Source organism: Lichenostomus cassidix, chromosome 12 (assembly GCF_008360975.1).
Source record: "Lichenostomus cassidix isolate B80296 chromosome 12, HeHo_3.0, whole genome shotgun sequence".
NCBI lineage: Eukaryota > Metazoa > Chordata > Aves > Passeriformes > Meliphagidae > Lichenostomus > Lichenostomus cassidix.
The window spans coordinates 6,089,741-6,112,819 of NC_139493.1; the positions used below are offsets into that span (position 1 = coordinate 6,089,741).

At 42.9% G+C, this 23,079-nt stretch overlaps 1 long non-coding RNA gene across 4 annotated transcripts in view; it reads left to right on the forward strand.

Annotated features, from left to right (window-relative positions):
- Nucleotides 1–23,079, forward strand: part of LOC146431575 (uncharacterized) — a 115,212-nt gene that overhangs the window by 29,503 nt on the left and 62,630 nt on the right. For 3 of the 4 annotated variants that reach the window (XR_014854690.1, XR_014854693.1, XR_014854691.1), the window contains one exon: nucleotides 4,604–5,020. This is a non-coding gene — a long non-coding RNA (uncharacterized LOC146431575). Of the gene's footprint in view, nucleotides 1–4,603; nucleotides 5,021–19,835; nucleotides 19,956–23,079 lie in introns of those variants that run through there. The other variant, XR_014854692.1, reaches the window with a different exon arrangement.

The following is a 23,079-nucleotide window of genomic DNA, read 5'->3' on the forward strand; positions in this document are numbered from 1 at the left end:
TGAAAATCTCAGCTTTCATTAAGGGACAGGAAAGGAGCAAATATTTAGTGCACTAACAGACTCCAAAAAGAAAGCTGAACATGCAAATCTGCAGGGCCAAAATTCAGAAGGCAATTTGAGAGCCTGCCACCTTCAAAACTATAATTTAGTAATTATTTTTAGTTGTCATTATGTTTTTAACGATCTCCTGAATTTTTAGAGCCTGGAGCAATTCAGCTGGGAGGAATTACAGTTTCAAGCTGCAGCACACCTTTGGAATCTTCCCTGGTTTAGCTGAGAGAGATGAGGATGCACAAGGGATCTGCCTATGCCTGTGGGGTTTTGTACAGTGCATATAAACTTATTATCCCATCCATTTTATTTTAATTGTATCTATCTTGCTAACTGGACAGTTTGCAAGGACTACATGAATAATCCAGGAAGATAAAAAGTTTAAGAGCAATGGCATAAATATACTGTGCGTTTTACTGGTTCAACAGTCATAATATCTGGATCATATAAAAATAGCTATTTAACAACAACTGTTTCTCCCACAGCAATTAAGAACCTATGAAAGTTGAAAGATGATGAGAATCATATAATTGGTTTCTGCAGAGTCTAATGAGACTCTATTTTCTCAGTAAATAGAATATTCTCTTTCTTGAGAATAGAAAAAATAACTGATGATAAATATTTATAAGTGACTCTTATCTTTCTCCTGTCATGGAGTTTTCATCAACAAACTACATTTAAAAAAAATCCTCACATTAGAAAAGCAGATTATTTACTACTGTTTAGTATTTGTACTGCAGTGGTGCCCAGAAGACCATGGAGGGTTCTGGGCTGCAGATACCACCTCCCTAGCCTGCTGCCCCATGGAAGCATTATGGGTTTGGGGAGAACTTGGGAAACTAGAACCATCCTAAATAATGCACTGTCTAATCACTGCCTTATGTTATTTCTGCAACTCTGCTTAAGATTTCTTGTATGGGTTTTGGGAGATGCATTCTCTGTAGTAATTCCACAGACACCAGTAATTCCAGAATTCCAGTAATTCTGGAGACACCCTTTGATAGCCATTCTGGCCATGGTGTGAGCTGTGTGTGCAGTCTAGAGTGTTTTGCCAACATGGATTGTTCAATGCACTCACCAAGGTCTCTTGGCCAGCTCAGCTGACATGTACCACTATGATGGTATGGCTGCTAGTAAAATAATGTGAAGATATATATTGATACTTCAATTACCTTTTAAATTGTACTAGCTGAGATCCCTGTACCTGACTTGGGTGTTAAAGCATGGATTGTACCTGGTTCTGCAAACACATTGTTTTGTCAGTTCAATGCCTGTAACAGCTTATACTTCCATCCTTGGGTAATCACCTCTGCTTTAAAGAGTGACCCTAAATTGTATTTACACAATAAATTAACGCTCAGTTCTTACGGAGAAAAAATTGCTTCAAGGAATCTGAGTAAGTGCAATTTTCTCTGCTCTTCTTCCATTATCTCCATCATAAATAAGTAGCTATGAGTGCTCATGGGACACAGCAAGGGCTTCTCTCAAGCTGTTGCTTTTACAGCTCCTTTATGGCTAGGGAGTTGAGGAACTAACAGTTTGAAAAGAAACCAATGGTGGTTATAAATACACCTCTTCACGTGGCTCTATCTTCATTTCTTTTCTAAGAATGAGATGGTGGCAGAACACAGATTCCTGAAGAACCTCCTTTTGAAGGCAAAGGTGACCTCTTTTCAGCTGCTGTGACTGCAAGGCAAATTTCCTTATTTAAGGGGGAAGAATTGATGCTTGTCACAAGGGAAAATTTTGAATGCACAAGAAGTGTCTCTTGTAGTAGGAAATACTACTGCACTCTTTCCTGAGGCATATGCTTAGATAGGATTTTCTCTAAAATAAAAAGAGGGGTGAACATCACACGCCAGATGCCTTTTTAAACGCACTTGCTAACCAAGGTCATGTTAATTCTTCTGGGTTCAAAACAATTTCACTTACAGGATCAGGGATTTTTATTTCACTGACACACAATAAACGGTTCAGGTCTTAAAAGCAAGAGATGATTTTTTTTTTTCTGGTCTTCTGAATGGAAATCGTGTCCTATTCTTAGAGGAAACCAAGTGAAATAAAGCATCACAAGTGCTGCTGACCTGTACATCTGCTGAGACCAGGGACGTGGGAGAACAGACAATGAATGGTTTAACCTTCTCCTACTCTGTTGTTATGGTGAGGCTGGAATAGCAAATGCAATTCTGCCTCTCACATCTCAGAAAGGATGTTGCAAAACTTGGAAAGGATACTACAAAGAGTCACAGTAAAGATGTGAGGGCAGGAAAGTGTGTCCTGTGGTGTGAGATTTACAGAGCTCAAGGTATTTGGCTAATCAGAAAGATTTTCAGCCTTGGTTTGATTACAGAGCTTATATACTTTCATGAGGAATAAATATTCTAAAGGTAGCATTCCAACCAGTGCCTGTAGGCATAGCAAGAACCAATGTCTAAGAGTTAAATTAAGAACTATTTATGTTTTAAACAGCACACACATTCACTGGTGGCATGGTTACCCACCAAGAAAAGTGAGGGAAAGTCAAAAGAGGTGTAGACAGTTAATTCTGATGCCTGAAATCATGGTGATGAGTGTCTAAAAAGTATTAAAAGGGATGTTTGCAGGCAGACACTCTCCAGTGGAGCAACCAGACGTGGGTCTCCCTGCATGGGCATGAAACAGCTCTGAGCACTCAGCTGAGCCATCCTCGTGTGTCCATCCTCGTGTCCAGGTGTCCATCCAGGTGTCCATGCCCATGTCCAGGTGTCTATCCTTGTGTCCAGGTGTCTGTGCCCATGTCTAGGTGCCCATGTCCAGGTGTCCATGCCCATGTCCAGGTGTCTGTCCCCCTGTCCAGGTGTTCATCCCCGTGTTCAGGTGTCTGTCCCCCTGTCCAGGTGTCCATGGTCGTGTCCAGGTGTCTGTCCCCCTGTCCAGGTGTCCATGCCCGTGTCCAGGTGCCTGTCCCAAGGTCCAGTGTCCATGCCCATGTCCAGGTGCCCATTCCCGTATCCAGGTGTCCGTGCCCGTGTCCAGGTGCCTGTCCCCATGTCCAGCTGTCCATGCCCGTGTCCGGTGTCCGTCCCCGGGCTGGGCACGGGCAGTGCTACAGCAGAGGGTGCTGTCAGCCCGCGGTGCAGTGCATCCCCTGCTCCCGGGAGCAGCTGCAGCCGAGCGCAGCCTTCCCCGGCCAGGCTCCCGAGGGCTCCCACGCCTGTGAATTCAATCACAGCGCAAATCCCGGGCCTTGGGGGTGTCGCTGCCCGGTTTCTTGGCTGGGAAGCTGGGGCAGCGCCGTGTGTGCGATTCCCACCGAGGGTGGTTATGTAAATAGCGCTCTCACGACAGTTCTCTAACAGAATTAACTCGGCTGGGAGGCACAAGCAACACTCCTCTAATTTGTGCTCCACGGTCCTTTCCCCACCACAGTGTTGGGAAAAAGACGTTCTTTTATCAAAGCTCTGACAGGACTTTTAATCAAAATAATCCATTTTAGAATAATGTCTCATCTATGCTTCCTGTTTCCTTCTCTCTCTCTCTCTCTTTTTGTTTTAACTTTTCTCACTGAAGAGAAAGGAGAAAGGGCAGGCAGGAACATGGTAAAAAACAGCACTACCCATTTCCCAGTTTTGTTTTTAAAAGTTTCAAAATTGCTGAAGCACTGCTTATGAAAATTTCCCATTTCAAAATCAGGGCAGTATTGGGGCCTGGGAGAGAAATCCTCCAGCCCAACACTGCCAGCTCTCATATAATTTGAAAGCCCTGTTAATATTCAAGCTGAGGATGGACTAGCACCTCCTTCCTGCAAGATGGAGGAGAGCAATATGGGATGCCATGGCAAAGGAACACATGGGAAAAAAATCACTGCTTATTTTCTCTTCCAGAGGACCCACCCTGCAACGTGGGTTTGGGAACAATGGAAGGAGAGGGGATCCTTGCCCCAGACGGTGCAGGAAAAATCAATGGTTTGGGAAGGGAGAAAGCCACAGATGGGCTTTGAGGGTTCTCTCTGATGGCATGAAGCTGCCATGTGGAGAGGCCAAAGTCCTTGGGGGAGCAGGGCCATGAACGTGCTCCTTGGCATTTGAAGCGTGGCACGCTGTCGGCTGTGGTCTGTTAGCCATGCTGGGTTCCCTGCCCCTCCAAATCTTCAAGGAAAGACTTGCTATTTGCTCTTTGACAACTTTTTTGCCAGAGGACTGTTCTGAAGATGCTGTGGTTTATGTGCAAAATGTTGTTTATGTATAAAATAGCGTTGAAGCTCGGTTGGGTCCTGAGCTGACCTCTGCCCAGCCTGCAGATGCTTCAGCTTCTCATTTGCTGTGTCTCACAGTGAGACACACTGCTGCCCCTCTCCCATGCACACAAAGCTGCCTTCCCAGTATACATACCTAATTTGTAGCTAATACTCTCATTGTGGCTACTTTAATAACAGTATAGATTTTTTTCCAAATGAGATACACATGTGGCTCCCAAGCCAGCATTTTTCTGTTTCAGATTAAGCTCTTTTTTTCTCAAGAATGCCACATCATACATAATTTTCTATAATCTTTGCTATTTATTTCATTCTTAGCCTTCATCAAAACAGTGCTGGAGCAATCAAGGAGAAAAGGGAAGAAGAAGAGAGAAGAAAAGACGAGGCATGAAGAATCTACTTACATCATTATATTGACCTCCTGCTTTGTGAGTAAAGCCCTGGGTCAGGGGAATAGTATTCCTAAAGAATACTGCTCCCAAGGGTGGGAATCCTGGCTATTTTCTCCCTTGCTAAGGCTCCTAGAAAACATATCTAACCTATGGGACACTGACCTTCTAGGTGGCACCATCTCCTTCCAGGACAGGCTGGAAATTCAGAAGAAGCCTGTGACATTCTTGCAGGACCACAAGCAATGAGCACAATAAGGACAAGCCTGAATCTTGAAAGGGAACAAAGTTATAACTCAACCAGCTGGAGTTGAAAAAGGCCACTGGCTCAGCTCTAGAAAGACTGGTATGTTTTGATGTTTGTGGAATATCCTCATGTTTCTTACCAGGACACACTGCTGGGACAAGATCATGCCAGAGCAAGTTTATGATGCTGAGGCATCTCCTGGGTTTGACTGCAGCAGAAATACCTTGTGGTTTCTCTACATCTGCGTGAAATTAGTAGGTCCTGGAACACATGAAAATTAGTAATAAAAATAAAAAGCTTTCCTTCCACCCCCCGTCACCTCCTCCCACTGACACAATTTAAAGATTTAGAATCAGTTTGTGTCGTGGCCAGAGATTGGAGTTACGATTATAATGTTTCCACTTAGGGCAAGGAAATTGAAGTAGAGCAATTAATCAATAACAATATGGGAAAGTAAAGACTGAGACAGTCACTTAGAGCTTGCATGCTCAGCTGCATAAGGGGAATTTTAGAAAACTTCTGTCTTTTACTGCTCTTTTAAGTTTTATATTACCAACTTCCAAGTACAGAGAGAAGCAGTGCTTTGTGCTGCACTACTCCACATTATAAACCCATTCATTTGCAGGGAGTGGATACTTAATTATGAATAATCCCAAAGTGTTTCACTGAGTGTTGTACAAACTGTGCACTCAGGCCCATTTCATACAGTCATGAAATGCCATCATCCCTCAGGTGAAACAAAGCAACTCTTCAGCAGCACAAAGCAAAGCTGCACAGCAATTTGGGGAAGGAAGTGAGGAATAATGGATTCATTTGAAACTGCAGGGGGATTTTAACTATGCAGAATGCAATTACCAGAACTGGAGTTTATCCAGGACACTGGGGTTAGGACCCTATCTATTACAAAAGATGCCACAGAACTTCCAGCATCCTTCCCCTCATTTCCTATGTGTTACTCACTGAAAGAGGCCAGTCCTGTTTGGATTGTGAAAAATTATGAGAGCTCAGGGCAAGGTGCAGAGGAAAAACTAATATTTCCTACTGACCAGAGCTTTCTCTTTGCACATAATGGAAAGGGCTTTGTACTGCAGAGAGAAATGAAGGGCTTTTGGGTGTGTGATTCTTCCAGAGCCACCAAACTGGGGCAGCTGCTGGTCTGTGGTGTGAGCCATGGGCTGCTGAAAGAGCAGCCTGGCTTTGCTGCCTAAATTTGGTCATCATCTTAAGCCAGGAATGGACCATTTCCTGACCAAGTTTACATCAGTTAGGCTGAATTCATTTAAATATGTCTAAATACTTCCTAATTGGGATGGGAAATCCCGTATTTCCATGGGGGCAATAAACCAAGGGCAGTATCTGTAATATCCTGGCAAAGAGCACAGAGCAGCACCACAGCACAGAAGAAAGACTTAAACCTCATCTATGTGGTGCCTCTGGGGAGCTTTCCTGAACTGTTTAATTTTTGGAGAGTTTCCTGCCATACGAAGCCCAGCTCCCTTCAGACCTTCTGCCACCTCTCCATCACAAACACACAACCCCTTGAAAAATAACCAGACACCTTTCTCTTGGAGCATTTACACCCCAGAATAAAATCAGCTGCCACAAGCTGGTTTATATAAGATGCAGGAGCAGGGAGGAGCAGGGCAGGAAAGCCTGGCCAAGGCAGGGGTTGAGGGATAGAGATGTGGCTGCTTCACAGTGTCCCAGGGCTGTCCCTGCCTCCCCTCTCACCACAGGCAAACAGGCAGCATCAGATCTGCTTGGGGGGAGGAGAGAAAATATTTGTTCAAATAAATAAATAAATAAATAAATGTATATACATATGTATGTGTATATATATTTTTTTTTTTTAACTCCCACAAAAAATACCATTTATGAAACTCTGGGAGCAGCATTTTTTACCTTGGCATAAAAGCTAAAGTGTATCTGGAAAGCTTTCAGCTGATTTGTAAGGTACAAAAGTCAGTATTCAACACTTTTTTCTGGACGTTTAACTGATTACATCAAAAGTCAATAAGACCTGTGTCTTTTTGCCTTGAGATCCAGGTATTGGATGTGCTTAGTGCTGGAAACTCCTGTTTTACATCCCCTCCTTTTACTGCATAGGGTGTTTAGGTCTTATTTAAATGTATGTAGCTCAACACCCACAACTATTGTTATTCTCACATGGCTGTTGAAAACAGACAGGTAAATAAAACAAGTAATCATCTCAGAAAATGCATAACAGAATCCTCTTGCCCACTCACAGGTGCTGGTGGAAAAGTTACCAATTACCACTGAAACCTCAATAAATAATATTTCAGTCTTGTAACTACAAATCTTTCTAATGGAATCTGGCTATTTCATGCCCTGCACCATAAATCAGTGCCCTTGATGAGTGGGCTCTGAATGGCTGGACAAAAATAATTAATCAAGATTAAATCAAAAGCAGCATGATGCATGCAAAGGCAGTGTTAGCCAGGATGCATTCCTAGGAAGGAAATCACTCAGAAGTGGCTTATAAATCTGGGGCATGGCTGAGCTGAATGTGAGGAAATGTGACTGGTATGGATTTTCAGGTTTTATGGTGCACAGATATTGCATATGATTAAGTTTTTCTGCTCCTGCTACAGGGTCAGATTTCAGTTCACATGTACCTTTGTAGCTTTATTTCTCAAACACAATAGGTGACCATGGTGGGCTGAAGGACCACTTTCATACCCTTCTAGAACCATAGAATCATAGAAAAATAGAATATTCTGAGTTGGAAGGGGTCCATGAGGATCTCTGAGTCCAACTTGTGGCACACAGCAGTGTCTGACTGATAGCAGCACAAATACAGGAGGACTACAAACACCAGAAGGAAACCTGGTGAGATCAGACACTGCTGGTGATTTTACTGAGCAGATGAAGGACACGCAAAATCTAGAAAAATAAGCCCTGCTGGGATAATTTTATGTCATTTATCTGATGCTCTCAGTTGTGGTGTCTGAGCTGGGCTTTGTGTGTATTCTCAAGAAGATTGGAAGTGACAGTGTTCTGATAGCTGCAGTGCTGACAACTGCCCCAATCATCGAGGCCTTATCCACATTTTCTCTTGTATTTATTGACCATTAATGAATCAGGACTTGCTCCTCAGAGAGACTGAGCTAAAGCTGTGTCTGTGATAGAAGCAGGAGCAATACTCAGAAATACAAAAATATGCTGGTGCCAGCATCAACAGGAAAATGAAACAGGCATTAGAGATGGTCTCTGCACCTAATGCAAAATCATGCTCTATTTCAAACTAATCCTTAATAGCCTCTTTTAAACCAGTCTAATATCATTTCAACATGTAACATTCCTGTCTGGAACATTTTCTTGCTTATTTCTCCAACTCTTCTGCGGGGGAGCAAAGATTTGCATAACATTAGGTCAAAAGCAGGTTGAGGATATATGGATATACTGCATGGAAATTTTGTAAAACAGACTCATCCCCTGTCTGTGAAGGGGAGCCAGGCTCAGAGCACAGCTTTACAAAGGCAACAAAAAGCCAGAAAATAGCCAGAGGTTCTGCTTGATACCAACACTGCCTGGCAAAAAGTGTGAAAAGGCACTGAATAGTTAATGGACCCATCACTGTGGTACATAAAGCAGACAGTGCCAGGGAAATATAAAATCTCCCCAAAAGAATAATAAGGTGGTTACCAAAAAGTGATTATGATTTATAAGCTCATAGAAAGGGCAGGACTGGTGCTAAATGTCCCAACACAGCTGAGTCACCTTTAATGCAGTGGCTGTGCACCTACTGCTCAGCAACAGGCCATGCCTTGTTATCCACAATTCCCATCTCTTGGCAGGGATAAAAATTTCTGTTCGAGATAATTTTTAAATCTTAAATATCAAATACTATACATTTTCTTGGAATTCTGCCTTTCAGCAAAAGAACAGTAACTTCAAAAATTTTAATAGCCTTCATCATTCAGCAATCATGCCAAGAAGATTAATAGCAGCAGCCATATTTTATTGTTTTTATAGCAGGTTGTAGGGGAAATGACTGTTAGTTTCTGTGTCAAATGAAGGTCACTCGGACCACCACTTGTTCTAGGGAAACTTCTGTGCAACTGGTTCTATAGTCCAACTTCACGAAACATCATTACTGAAGAAGGAGAAAAAAACAGCCTTAAAAATTCAGAGCACAAAAAAAATCTGCAGCGCCCAACCAAAATCAATAGCACAGTATGAAAAATAACATAGGAAGTAAAATAGCTGATCTGCTGGCTCTTTGAGAAATGCTTCATTCTGACCTGAAGTTTCAACTAAAACAAAATACAAGTTTTGCAGAACAAGTTTAAACTTGTGTTCACTTTTTTCATGAACTCCAACCTGACCAGGAAGGGCCCATTTCTGGGCCTCATTTGGAGGCAGTTGCTCACATTAAACACCTATGAAAGCTTTTGAGGTCTTTTTCTTTCCCCTTGTGCATAAAATCATTTAGATGGGAAATGACCCCGAGATCATCAAGTCCAACCATTAACCCAGCACTGCCAAGTCACCATTAAACAGTGTCCCCAAGGGCCACATGTACACTTTTAAATCCCTCCAGGCATGGTGACTCCACCACTTCCCTAGGCGTGCAACCCAATGAGTAGACTATTGTGGTTTTTGTCTTAGTTTGTTCTGAAAATGTGTTTTTGCAGCCTGAATCAACCTGGCTCCCCAGCTGAACACAAGCTGCTGGAGTTAATTCCTCTCCCAAAGCCAGCAGCTGCAGCAGGTGCTGATAAGGAGCCACAGCAGATTCTCATGAGGCTCCAATGACCACAGGTGCTCCCCAGCCCGATCAGTAGGTTTTGAATAGAGCAAGAAAGAAAGGAGGTGGATGTAATTCCCTTACTCTGGGGAAGCTGTGGTGGAGGTGAGGACATGCTCAGCACTGCCAGCATCATCTCCTCAGCAGGATGGTGAGTGAAAGCTGCTGGTTGTGCAGCCCTTCTGTTGTACCCAGTATCAGATCAGCTTGAATTGTGTGGAGCCTGCTCTGGGATTAAACCAAGGAAGTTTGTGGCTGCCAGCTTTGGCTTGTGTTCCAAAAACCAGGCTTTCCCTTATCAAGTATGGTGTGCCTGTCCTGCTGCCAATGAGCATTGTTATAATAGACCTTGATGAATCATAAGCAATGTAGAAACAATGTAGTGGGTGTGCAAGAATAGAAATGATCCTTAAAATATGTTGGGTAAAACAAGGACTGAGAGAAGATAGCAATTGTCTCTTTATCTGCAAGAGTTTTCCCCACCCAGCATCAGTCTTGAGAATCTTCCTACTTTTTTTCAAAAATAAAGGCTCTCTTATACCCAAAACACTTCAGAGTTATTTCATCTCCTGTTTAACTCCTGGCTAATAATTTCATCTTTCATTTTCTCCTATTGTTCACCCTGGCATGTATCCCATCTATTATAAGCCCCAGATATCAGAAAGTAATTTTTTTTTTTTTTTAGATTTAAGGAGAGGGAAGTAAGAGTCAGCTGGTTTGAAGTATGGTTTTTATAGCAGCACAAGTTCTGGAAGCATTGAGCAAAGACTGGTATTAAAGAAATAGCTCTATGGAAGGAAACTGAAGTGAGGAGACAAGCTTTCTGTAGGAGCTGAATTACTGCCAACGCAAGGATAATTGCTCCTATTTAGAACTCTAATCCAAAATGGTGTTTTGCAGACACTGAGGAGTGATATGAAGTTTTCACAGGCATGAAGTAGCCACTAGACAAACACTCATGGGAGCTGGCCTTTTCTGAAAATCTCCAGCTAATTACTACACTGAAGGAGTTGGCTGCAAAGCAGCCTTTGAAGAAAATTAAAATGTCTGTAAATATGGCTTTTGCCTCTGTGTCTGCACACACGGAGACACAAACTGCAGAGTCCATCAGCTGGCCCAGAGTACGTGTCTCACATCAGGGACTGAGCTCAGCCCATTGCGTCTCTGCTGCTTCCTCACCTTCCTTTTTTCCCTGACAGAGGCTGCTCAAAGACTTTATGTTCCTTTTGTCTCGTGAAGGTGGGTCAGATTCCCAGAAATATTGGCCAAACCTGGGCTAGCAGTCCTGTCTGCAAGTGCTGGGTGTAGCCTTGCAGCTCTGCTAATGAGCCCATCTGCATCCTTTTTCCCTCCTACAGCCACAGCAGAGTGCACAAAGGTGTGAGTGCTCTTTGGCCATTCAGGCAGGGCAGGTTGATGGGGCTTTCTGCAGGACCCATAAACCTGATCCTGCTGGCAAATCTAGAGAGGAAGTGGGTGAAGGAGCAGAATGTGCAAATATTGGTGTTTTATTTGTGCTGGTGGTCCTCATTCAGTTCAGAAATAAGATATATGGCATGAGGGGGGTGGCATAGTGCATCACAAAATTGTTCAAGGAGTCCCAAACCATAAGAGAGACTCTACAGATGAGTCTGTAGACTCATCAGGATATCTGATTTCTGTCCTGGACTGACAGAGCAGTCTCAGTCACTGTGGGTTTTCTCTCCTTGCCCTGAGATGTGAGGGATGCCTTATAGTCTGTAATGCTCATAGCTGGTTATGCTTTGATGTGTAGCAGCTTTCAACTAATTTTTAGGGCTAATAACAAGGGAGGTGTGGCAATTCTCTTTTGCACCAGCTGTCTGAACCTCTTTGAGGGATAGAGGAAAAGGTTTTCTTGTGGCACATCATGCTGTGGCAATTTGCAGATTGATGTGTCATCATGCCAATGCACTGTGTGTAATTAATGACCTCTGTTTCCAGCAGCTCCCTAGGACTTGCAGTCACTGCACTGTTCAGGTGTAATCCAAAATCCCTTGAATCTTCCAGTACTTCCAGTGGCCCTGATGTGCTTAAGATTAGTATGGCAGGACATAGGTCTGGCCCCACAGATGTCAGTCTTTAAATACTGTCCTGTTCTGGATTAATTATTGTTCACCTGTAGCTGTGGTTTGGATTTGATGAACAGTTATGATGATAACCAGGTTCTCACCCTTATGGAAAGCTATCACTTCATAAATACTGAATTGTACTCTTTCTACATCAGTGCTGGTTTCCTACAAACCTGGAAATGAAATTACATGGCTGCTGTCTTAGGAGTGTAGCTATTGAATAGCTATTGCTAAGAGGTCATTCTGAAATACAAAAATAAGGGAAGGAATTCCACATGGTCCAGAAAAACCAACAATGCCACATGGTGTTTCTGAAGAGGAAGAAAAAGTGTGCTTGCTTCTTTTCTTGCAGTATAAAGACAGAGCCATGCCTGGTGAGAGAAGCAAGAATTGGCAGATTATGCCCAGCTGGGTTTCCCTAGAGATCCTTGGGGGTAGGAGAAGATATGGATATGCTGGTCTGAAGGTTCCCTGAAGGTGTTACATGGCTCTAAATCACAGTGGGAAGAAGTCAGTGTTAAACATATAGAGACCTAGAAAGGTCTCTATAAGTCAACATTCTCCTTCAAATAGTCAATATTCTCTTCTGTCAGTAGACTGTTATAAAGAAGAAGCTGAGGCAGCAAAGAGTTAACAACTACAACAAAAATTCTAGACAGATTAAACATTAAATTATTCTGACACTCATTATATTAAACAGTTAATTATTTACTAGTGGCACTAGAGAGAGCACATGAATTCTCTAGATCAGAACAAATGCAGTGATGCAGTCCAGGCTATTTTTACTGGCAGAGCTTTGGACACAGTGTGCTGAATCTGCTGTGTCCCGTCACCATGTGCATCATTTAAAGCTTTTATAAACAGCCATGTTTCTTCAGGAGTCAGACATTGGGCAAGCAGTCAGGCAGCGTCACCAAGGAGTGACACAGCAGCGTCACAAACACTCACAGAGATCCAAGCAGGGCCTTGGGATGGCTAAATGTTTGGGAAAACAGATTATCTGGGGACGATGGGTTGTTACGGGACTTGGCTGCTTTGGCTGTGCCAGCAATGCGTAAAAAGCAAATTCTCTCGAGCTTCCAAATTCCCGGAATCCTTCTGAGACCTGTGCCATTGAAAATAGCAGCAGTTTGCTGGAGAACCCTTTTCAGCAAAGGGTGATGTATTTCTTCTGCTGCACACTGAGAGCAGAGCAAACTGTGAGTATCTGGAGGCAGCTGTACGAGGCAGGATGCCACCTCTTCCTCTGTCCCAAGCTGGCTCTGTGGAGATGAGTGGAACTTCCAAGTGCATGGACTTCCTCTCTCCTGCAAGGCTGCTGCATTCAAATTGTGCATGCAGGAGTGATGGCATGAAAATCTTCTCAGAGTTGTAGAGGGAGTGATTTTAATGTAAAAAGTGTTCTAGTGTGTCAGTCACCATTTTTTAAGTAGCTGCACCTCCTGTGTAAAAGCAGCACAGCTCAGAACCCATTTCCTTGGAAACATTTCATTGCCAGCAGCTGCCTGCTGCTTTCTGATGTGGAGGGGGTGTGGGTATTTGGGAAGTTTGCTGGTGATTTAGCTTCCCTATTTTTCATCTGAAATGTGAGTTCTGGAGCTGACCTGCAATGCAGCACAAAGATGAGCTCTAAGGAACTAGTGCAGTTGCTGTGGGACCCTGTATGTGTACTACAGTGACCTGCTTTTTGGGAATCTGACTGCTGTGGGTCCTTGGAGGACAGAGCTGGGGTGTCCCATAGGAAGGCAATGCATAAAAATAGGGAAGAGTATTCTCTGTGTGAATAGAACATAACCACCCTATTGCCTCTGTGCAGGCTGCAAACTTTTCACAGCTGGGATGGGATTTTGGTTGGTTTGAATGGAGTGAGCAGTGGGGTGGACCCTTATCCCTACTTGAATTAGAGAGACAAACTGAATACGAGTAACTTCAGAAAATGTGTTATCTAACTGACCTTCAAATAATATTATTTAACAGCAATGACAAATGCATTGACAAACCCTTGGGAAAAAACCATAAAACGTAAGCAGTGAGTGAATTACTTAAACACAAAAGGGAAATGCAGAACTGATGTTCAGTCTGTTCCCTGTGCTGTACACCCATCCAACTCATGCAATTCCCATGGATGTCTTGGCAGCACTTGTTGCATTCTGCCCCAAGGGAGGTGACCCTTGCTTCACTGACAGGGGAATAAATGTCCCTTCCAGGATTCAACAGCACAGTTCCAGTTTCACCATGTCCTTTCTAATGACTTGCTGAGGTCATATGCATTTGCTTACCCAATTCCTGTGTAATAAAAATTGGCAAACCTCTTTGGAGAGAGCCCTTGGCTCTGCACTTACTGAGCAGCATCATACTGCTGAGCAGTGCCTCTTGTCTTGACAGCTCACATGATGCTGTGGCTTATTTCAATATGCTGAAGCAAGGAGAGATTGAAGGCAGAGAGGCCCAAATGGAACAGGGAGAAAGTGCTACCTCTTGCCATGAAAAGCCATCCTAAATAATTCATCTGGGATTAGAAAGGTCACATTGTGGAGTGAGTGAAGTCATCCCTGACAGCACAAGGAAGAGAACGTGTTGTTGAAGCTTGTGTCATCATTGGTAAGGGACTGAGTGGTAAAAGTGGGGTTTATAATTGTTCCCTTACAAAATATGAAGATCAAAACTATGGGGGGAGAGAGAGAGACCCTTGTTGCTATCTCAGTCTGTTGGGAATGCTGATAATGGAGCAAGGAGAAGGGGAAAAAATCTGAAATTTGACTCAGCATATTAGCACAGGAATTAGAACTTTTAAAAATTTTCTTCATATTTTTTCCCAGATGAAACTTATGGAGAGCTTTAAATGAATACAACTGAAATATGGTTGTAAACTTCTTTCATGTACTGCTCCCCAAGTAGAGCTCTGCACAATGTCACAGGGTCATGCCTCTATCTTCTTTCTAAGGACTTTTGAAGCATATGTAGTGTGAAATACCTCTACAAAAGTCAAAATGTGAATGCTGCCATGGCTTTGTTTGCAGACAAGGAAATAGGAGCTCACACTAAGAGAGCTCTGCTGCTGCTCTCAGTCCTTGAGGCAGGCTTCCTTTCAGCTGACATCTCTTGCTGCTGCCTGTTGAATCACAGCAGCTCCATCGGCACAGAAACCTCTGCAAAAGTATTTCAGATATGGACAGAGAAATGGATAATGTGGTGGGCTCAGAGCACCTGAGGATGCTGGCTTAGTTTTAAGAGCCATCCAAACACTTGCACCTCTCAGGGCTTTAAAAAAGAAGTGTCTTTGCCATGGAGCAATGGAAAGTGTGGCAGAGGGATCTAGCTGAAGGAGCAATCCTGGGATCACTGAGGTCATGGCAGTACTGCCCCAGTGGAGCTGCTGCTGCAGAGGGGTTGGTTCATCATAGGTGCTGTCACCTCAAAGTGCCAAATGACAAAAGGGGTCACTCAGCCTCCAGCAAAAAAATCATGAGGACAGGAGAGAGATGGAGTAGTGAGGCAGAGAAGGGAAAACACTGAAGGCCCACAGGAAAAGCAAGTGAGGTATTTTCTGTCTGGATATACGCTGTAGTAATTGGCAACAGCCCTTTTGAGATTGAATAAATCCAAACACAGAGCGTGATAGAGGTTTTGAGATGTATCATCTTAAAATAAATCTGTTGGGTTTTTTTAGTTAAACCCTCTATTATAAAAACAGACTTTTTCTTGCCCTGCTTTTGGGATAACTGCTCACATACTGAACCTGGGGCACAGCAAAGGACTTGCATTTCCTTAAAAAGTGCTAAATGGGAGATGAACATAACAGAACCTAGGTTTGCTCAAAACCCAGAGCACTCTAAAATGCAGCATGTCCTCTGCTTGCCTATCCTCCCTGTTTTGATATTTATCCACAGCTCTATATTCCCTACTGGTTTCATTTTGCCAAATTTAAACATTTTGGCATTGCAAAACTACCAATGATGCACTAAGACTCTAAAATGAATAGGTTTTTTTTTTGGCTGCTCCGAAAAGACCATAAACTAAACTTGACTCTTTCTCCATATATTAAGCTCAGCTGCTGCTTCCCTTTCTGATCTAATCTGCAATAGGTGGTTGTCATATCCTGAATACTTCTCCACCTGGATCTCTCTGTGGTTTCCATAAAAAGTCAGGCATTCATACAGGAGTAATGCAATATGCACATAAATCCAGCATACCATTCTTTACAGAAGGCTGAATCCTTTATCATCTGTCCCATGACAAAGCCTGAGTGGTTGCAGCAATGTTCCCTCACAGATTGCATCTCCAGAATATAAGCACCACAAACTTTGCGCTTTCTGGAATAAACACCACAGTTAAAATGTGAATATATTTCTGCAGACGCTGCAGTGTCACTGCAGTGAAGAACAAGCAGTGTTACTGATTCAGCTGAAATGCTTCTTGCAGAGCAAGCATCAAAGCAAGGCTGTTTTATCAGTTTACATACTTTGAGCAGAGAGTTTATTTCTTGTGTAATCCTCCCCGAGGCGCTCCGGTGGCTGAGCAGAACCCTTGCAGAAGCGTCTGCTTCCTGCTCTGTAAATGTAATTTCTGCTCCCTCCCCTCTGTTTTTGGGCTGACTTCTGTGAGCTCTTTGTATGTGCTGTTGCTGAAACTGAGAGATATCTGTTTTATGAAGAAAACATGGATTTGGATTTTTAAAGGATTGCCAGCTTTAGGCAGAAATGGCTGATTTGCTTTGAGATCAGCCTCATCTCACTGTGAAAGTGAGCTGGAACAAACCGAGTGGAACAAGGGGTGATTTTTTCCATGTGCAGGGATCACACCAGGGCTGAGAGCTACTGTGTGTTGCTCAGCTGCAGGTCTGCAGATTGCACTTGAGCCATCTGTTCCTCAGGCCCTCTGGCTGTGAGAGCTTTGGTAAAATCGATGAGCTGTGAGCAGTGTGAGATAGGTTGGTCTCTACCAGCCAGAGCTGACTTTAGAGAGTGCACTTTGATCCAGGGTCCTGCAGCACCATATCCTTGGAGAACTCTCTTCTCCTGTTTTTTGCTCTCCTCCTGGTATTAAGATGCACACCTGATGAAGGTAACTTACACTCTGCACCTAATAGTGAGGTGTAAAAAGCAGCTTATTAGCTGTATCTTTCCACTGATTCCAGCTCAGGGAATCTTGCTTGAGTGAACTTCATGGGAAACCTACAAGAAAAAGATTAAACTGTTTTAGGATATAGGTCAGGTGTGTTCATTGCTTTCCAGGGTGAAATCCCTATCTTGGGTGGGAAGCCCACTGCAGTTCCAAAAAGCAGGTGTTTGTGTTTAAAGGCTTTTCTCCTGGAAATATTCATAGGGCACTGAATTGATGGATGTTTCTGCAGCTTATAGCAAAACCTGGGCAGTGCAGATCGAGTCATGCTAAGAGATGTTCTTCAGCTCCAAGCAGTGTCTATCTGCTCTTGTTTCCTACCCCCAGGACCCGCTTCCAAAACCAAGTTGAGCTTCCCCAAGATTTTTTGGTTTACACAGAATAAATGTACTGGCTCACAGGAAACGATGCTGCCTAAGCTGAGAAACAGTGTGAGACCTGCTGTTACCTTGATTTCCTACTTGTGTTGAAGTAGGGCTTGTGTTTGATGGTTGGACTTGTTGATTTTAAAGGTCTTTCCCAACCTTAACAATTCTAAGAAGCCCAAGGTTTGGTTGCTGTGGGACTGCATCATCATCAGTCCTCTCTGGCTCTGCTGATGATGCACTCAGGAGGTGAGAAGGATCCTTCATCCCCCTTCTTGGTCTGGGGTCTGTTTTCACCTCTGAAGTTCTTCTCACCCCTACTGCCAACTGTGCTGTTTCTCTCCCAAATGAAGCTGCCCACATCAGCTTTCCTTGTGCTGGCTAAGCCCATGTGGCAGTTTTGAGGAGGGAGAACAGGCACAGCAATTCATTTTTTGAGACACTTTGTTCCTAAGCACAGGAAGTTGTAAAATTGCTGATAACAAGTTAGTTCATTCATAGCTGATGCCAGAAATGACTGCCTTCTGTCAAGGCAATGCCTTGGTGAAAAGGAGCTGTGATCGAGTAAAGCAGGGAGTTGTTGCTTCTCTTTCAGATACAGTGGATGCTTTTTTTGCCTACAAGTCTGTTATCTTCAATGATTGCTCTCAGGGGAGTAGTCAGTCTTTATCCAGGTTGGACTCTGTTATTTTTAGTAATTAACAATGCTCCTCTGGTGCCATTTCTCTGCTGTGGCTTCTACAGACCAAATGCCAAAGGTTATTTTCTGAGCTGTTGTAAATCGTTAGCATTTCAGCTCCTGTATTGTTACTGAGACCTTTTGAGAGTTATTTTGTAAGTGTATTTCCCAACATCACACTAATGGTATATTTACTTCTTGAGATGTCAGAAGGTATGTTAGTCCACAGAAAAAAACATCGCAAGACTGAAATATGATTCCTGGAACCAAATAGCCATGCTACCTTTATGTTTATAATTTAAATCAAATGAAGTTATGGACGAATGAAAGGATGTCTCTTGTTTCAGCGAAAACTCATTTTGTGGGGTTTTTTTGCATTCAGCATAGAAAGACAAGGATTAATTTTGTTGAGGAGTTTTTTATTTCATGTACTTAACATACTTGTGGAAAAACAAATTATCAAGGGGGGTGGATTTTGGTATTAATTCCATTTTCCTGTCTTTGGTTGTAGCTGATATCTCTGGAACATCAGGAGATATGTCATGACTGCAGGGAGGACAGTTCATGGCTGTTTCTGGTTGCAGTCACGTCCAGGAATCCAAACAACATTACAGGACACGCTGGAGCACAGATTATTTGCAACAAGGGCACATTGACCCAAACTTCGGGTTTTGTTACCATTTTTATTTATTGTGGCATTTTTTAGGCGTGACCTCGACTATAAAATGCTGCTAGTTCATTCCCCCTCTGGTTTGTGGCTTCCCTCCTGAGACTTGCCCTGAGGGTCATAATTCCATTGGCTGAAAGACTGACCAAGGGCAGATGTTGTAAGGGAGGTGGCTCTGCTATTAAGTCTCCTTTCCAGGGTCCTGTGTCCTCTCTCCATGAGGTATCAGCTAAAGTTCCATGGAAGCATCTTGTGCAAAGCATAACCCTGGTTCTAAATGCTCCTGCTTTCCTATTCACCTGTTGGGGAAGAGGGCTTGGGGAACTTCAGGGCAAAATCATTCCAGATACTCCTTCTGGTTGTCTCCTTGCAGCCTTGGAAGAGCCCTGGCTAAGCTGTGAGAGAAGTGCAACTCCTTGTGACTGTCCCATACAACCTGTGCCCTGTGTCTTTCTAACACTGGTTTTAGATTGATGAAGAACTGTTCTTCAAGGCAGATATCCTGAATAAAGGCTTGTCAGCCAGAGAAAACAAAAATAAAAAAAATTAGTCTTCCCAACCAGACTGAAGTTCTTGCTGCCCCAAATTTGCTGTTGCAACAGTTCCATCTATCACTCTGCCTTTGGGATGACAAATGGCAATGAAATTGTAATGGCTACTTGAAATTATTCCATTTTAATTTGGTAAACACATTGTATGTAACTCTACCCAGGACTATACTTGGGATACAATCTAAGAATTCAATATTTAGACATCATAATGTGTTGGCATCTTTGTTCTTATTGTTCTTTACTTAAGCAGGAGCTTTAGAATACCTCAATTCTTAAAAAAAATTATCTGTGGCACTTTTTGTTATTGAGATAGAAGGGTTAGAGGAGTTCTTCAGTTTAAAAGAAGTTGTGGAATTCTTGGCTGCTCTGAGGGATCTGAATCTGGGTTCTGCTCTAGTTCTTTCCACTGCATTGCATTAGAAGTAGAGGCAGAACAGCCAGCCACTGATGAAGAAGGAAATCTGCTGTCACTCCAGCCAACTCTGAGAGTCTCTGGGTCCTCCTACAACCTCTTACTGGGTCCCTGAAGTTGGTTTATACTTCTAAACAGACATATCCAGCTATGTTGCAAGAAGTAAATGGTTCTTCACCCTTAACAGTCTGCACAGATAAGGACTGTTTGCTGCCAGAAAACCTGTTTTTCAGAGTAATGAAGTAAAGCCACCAGGATTGGTGATAAGGGCTTGCTTTTCCTAGACAGGATTCATCCCAGGAGGGAGTGGTGCTCAGTAGTCAACAGCTCTAAACTGCTGCAGCAGAAGAACCATTCATCTGAGGTACTTCCTGGCCTGTGAGTACTACTGAGATTTTTTTTTTTTTTTTGTAGCCTCTAGGAATGGCTTTTAGATGGAGTCATTAGATGTGGTGCAAGTAATTTAATGGTAAAGTTTTAGTAGCATGTGTGCATGCTATACTCTGGTTGGGAAAGGGATACGATCCTTATTATTGCACGGGGAGTTGAAATCCTCCTAAATGTGCCTTGCATATGTTTTTAAGAGAATTAAATTGCAGGACTGGATTATCCCATGGAGAATATGTCTCTGCTCAGAAAACAAATCGGGGTGTAATGTTACACATACTGTAGGTCTTGAATATGTTGAGGTTGTGCCTCTCGTGACAAGCCTGTTCAGTCATGGGCAGCTTTCTGCATAAATCTCACTACATGTGCCACCAGAGCCACATGCTTCCGTGGCTGCAGTTGCTGGGTTGTTGCTCATATAAATTTAAGCAAGATTTGTTCATGAAAATGTGTGTGGTTCTAATCAAATTCCACCTTGTTTTATCCTCCCGTTCAGCTCTAGTGATTTTTGCAAAGATAGGACTAACATCAGCTTTGGCTTTGCTACGTGGTTTTGCAGGAAGTTTCAGCAGAGCAAGACTTGCCATTATGCACTGCAGAATTTCTGTCACTGGTACAAGTTACGTTCAAGAAGGGAAAGGCATTCAGTTAGAAGCTGGTTGTGTTTCTGTTGGTTATTTTTGTTTTCCGTGATGTTCAGAGCAGCACAGTTCACAGAATTAACTGTCCCCCTTTAATGGAATGTGAGTGTGAAGCTGCTGAAAGCAGCTGAAGGACCAGGGTGGCTGGGAAATCTGCAGCCTGTTGGCTGCACTAACAGTGCTGAGAAACATCTGCCCTGCCAGTCTCTCAATTCTGCTGGTTCCGCTTCATTATTTAGAGAACACTTTAGTCTGCTTTTTTGCCTCCTTGGAGAGTGGATGCAGTAACATTTTTCCTGGTGATTTGTACAGATAAAGCAGTGATTCCAAGTGTGTTTCGTGATGCAAGAATTGCTTTTGGAGACTTTCAGATAATTAAGTGAAGAACACAAAATTGTCTTGCTGTTCCATCAATCAGTGTAAAATGCTGCCTGTGATTAACATCTCCATTAAAAGTAATCTCTTGAACTGCTCCAAAAAAATGCTTCAATTTGACACATCGGTACATTAAAAATAAAGTACTGAGCAATGCAATGTGGTTTTAGAGTCAGTTTGCAGGTCTGATTGTTACAGTGTAGATCAGGCTGGTGCTAAACACCAGAACTACTTTTTCCCTGTAAAGAAGCAAGCATGTAGAAAATGGTGTGTTTTTCTTGTTATAGCAACTCCCATGTTTGTAGATTTTGTGCAGTGGAAACTAAAACTGTTTGTCAGACTGAAACACAGTGATGAATAATTAAATGCATACATCTGAAAGTAACATGACATTCTATAACAGTTTATTAAATATTTCCAATAATCCTTATACAGATGCATAACATCCATTAGAGGGCAGGAGCTTCAGGGTTTTTATTCCCAGGCTGGGCACTTATATTTTTGCTTGGAATAAATCTTTTGAATTTCCCATTGTGTTATTGGCTCCAGGGGTCACTTTCTTCCCTGACACAAGTGTTGTAAAGACCACTCAGTGTCAGTCTGTAGAGTTAATAAAGGAACAAAAGTACTACAGAAGACAGAAGTCAGGTACTAACAAGTGTTTTTATGTTGTGTATTTGAACCACATGCGCCAGATAGGGCTCTTCAGACAATAAACTCTGCTGAAGTCTCATCAATCACACAACTTTGCACGTCCCCCAGAATGGCACTTGGAGGTCAACCTGTATTGCTCCAGGAAAGCACTGCCCTGACCAGGTTACAAATGCAATCTGCTCAAAGTGAACCCTGTGACAAGAAACCATGGCCATGGTTAGAAATGACAGCATAAAAAGGAAATTTTGTACTCAGTGGCTCTGGTTTAATCTTTGAGAAGAATCAGCTGTGGGTTCTCTGCCACTGTGCTCTCCTGCTCTTCTTCCAAGCAGCAGCTGCCCTGAGTTGATGTGCTCTAGTTGGAGGATGTGACCAGGAGTTCTTTTCTGGAGTTTGGGATGAAGAAACCCTTAGGGTCGTTGCATCTTCTGATTACATAGAAAGTACCACTCTCCTGACTGACTCCTCTGAGATCATCCATGTCCTAGGCTGGTTCTTCAACTACTGAACAACCCCTTCATGCTCTGGTTGCCTATATTGGAGCATTCTTAATGGACAAAATGCTGATAGTTTGAAAAATTTAGCACAAGATGACAATATAAATGGGGGGTCTAGCTGTTTTGAGCATCATTTTGTCTCATCTGAAGGTTCAGAGCCTGATGGCACCAACAATGCAATGCCATGAATGTACCTCCAACTTTGCTTATTGGTCCATAATAATGGGCTGAATCTTAGCTGAAGGAGGAGCTGTGCCATCCCTTGGATTTGTTGATCTAATCCAGCAGGAGGTTTGTTTTACAAAGAAAACACAGGTGAGGCTTTGCATCACTGACTTGGATAATTGAATGTTGGAGGGAACATTGCTGGCTGCAGTGTCCCCCTGAGGTGCCAAAGAGAGAAAACACAACCTATTTCATACAAAAAAGCTAGGGTGGCAAAAAACCATGGAAACAGTCTCATTTGAGCCTGCCAGGTGGTGCAAACAGGTTCTTCCCCCCATCTTGCATTATCACAGCCCCTATGTGGTGTGAGGAAAGCAGGGGACCAGGCAGCAAGTGCTAGAGGGGGAAAGAATCCAATTTGAATGTCCTGGGCATTATTAGATGAGTAAAAGGGACTCCATTCCTCATTTGCCTGGTCCTGTTAATAAAATGTATTATCAGGAAACCTGAGGATCTCCTAACCCATTCACTGGCAAAAGAGCTCTCATTAAAACTGCAATCAATTATAGAAATGCCAAGGATGTTGAAAATTAATTTCACTGGGAATTCACCTTCAAATTTTTTTCTTTGCCCTGAAGGAGAATGGATCAGAGAAGAGTTGGATAATAACTTTATAGAAAAGAAACAATTACAAATTAAATAATTAAGGTACAGCTCACCTCAGACATAGGGCATGTGACCAATTCAGTGGGAAGAACACATTGATTGAAGACTGAAGGTGTG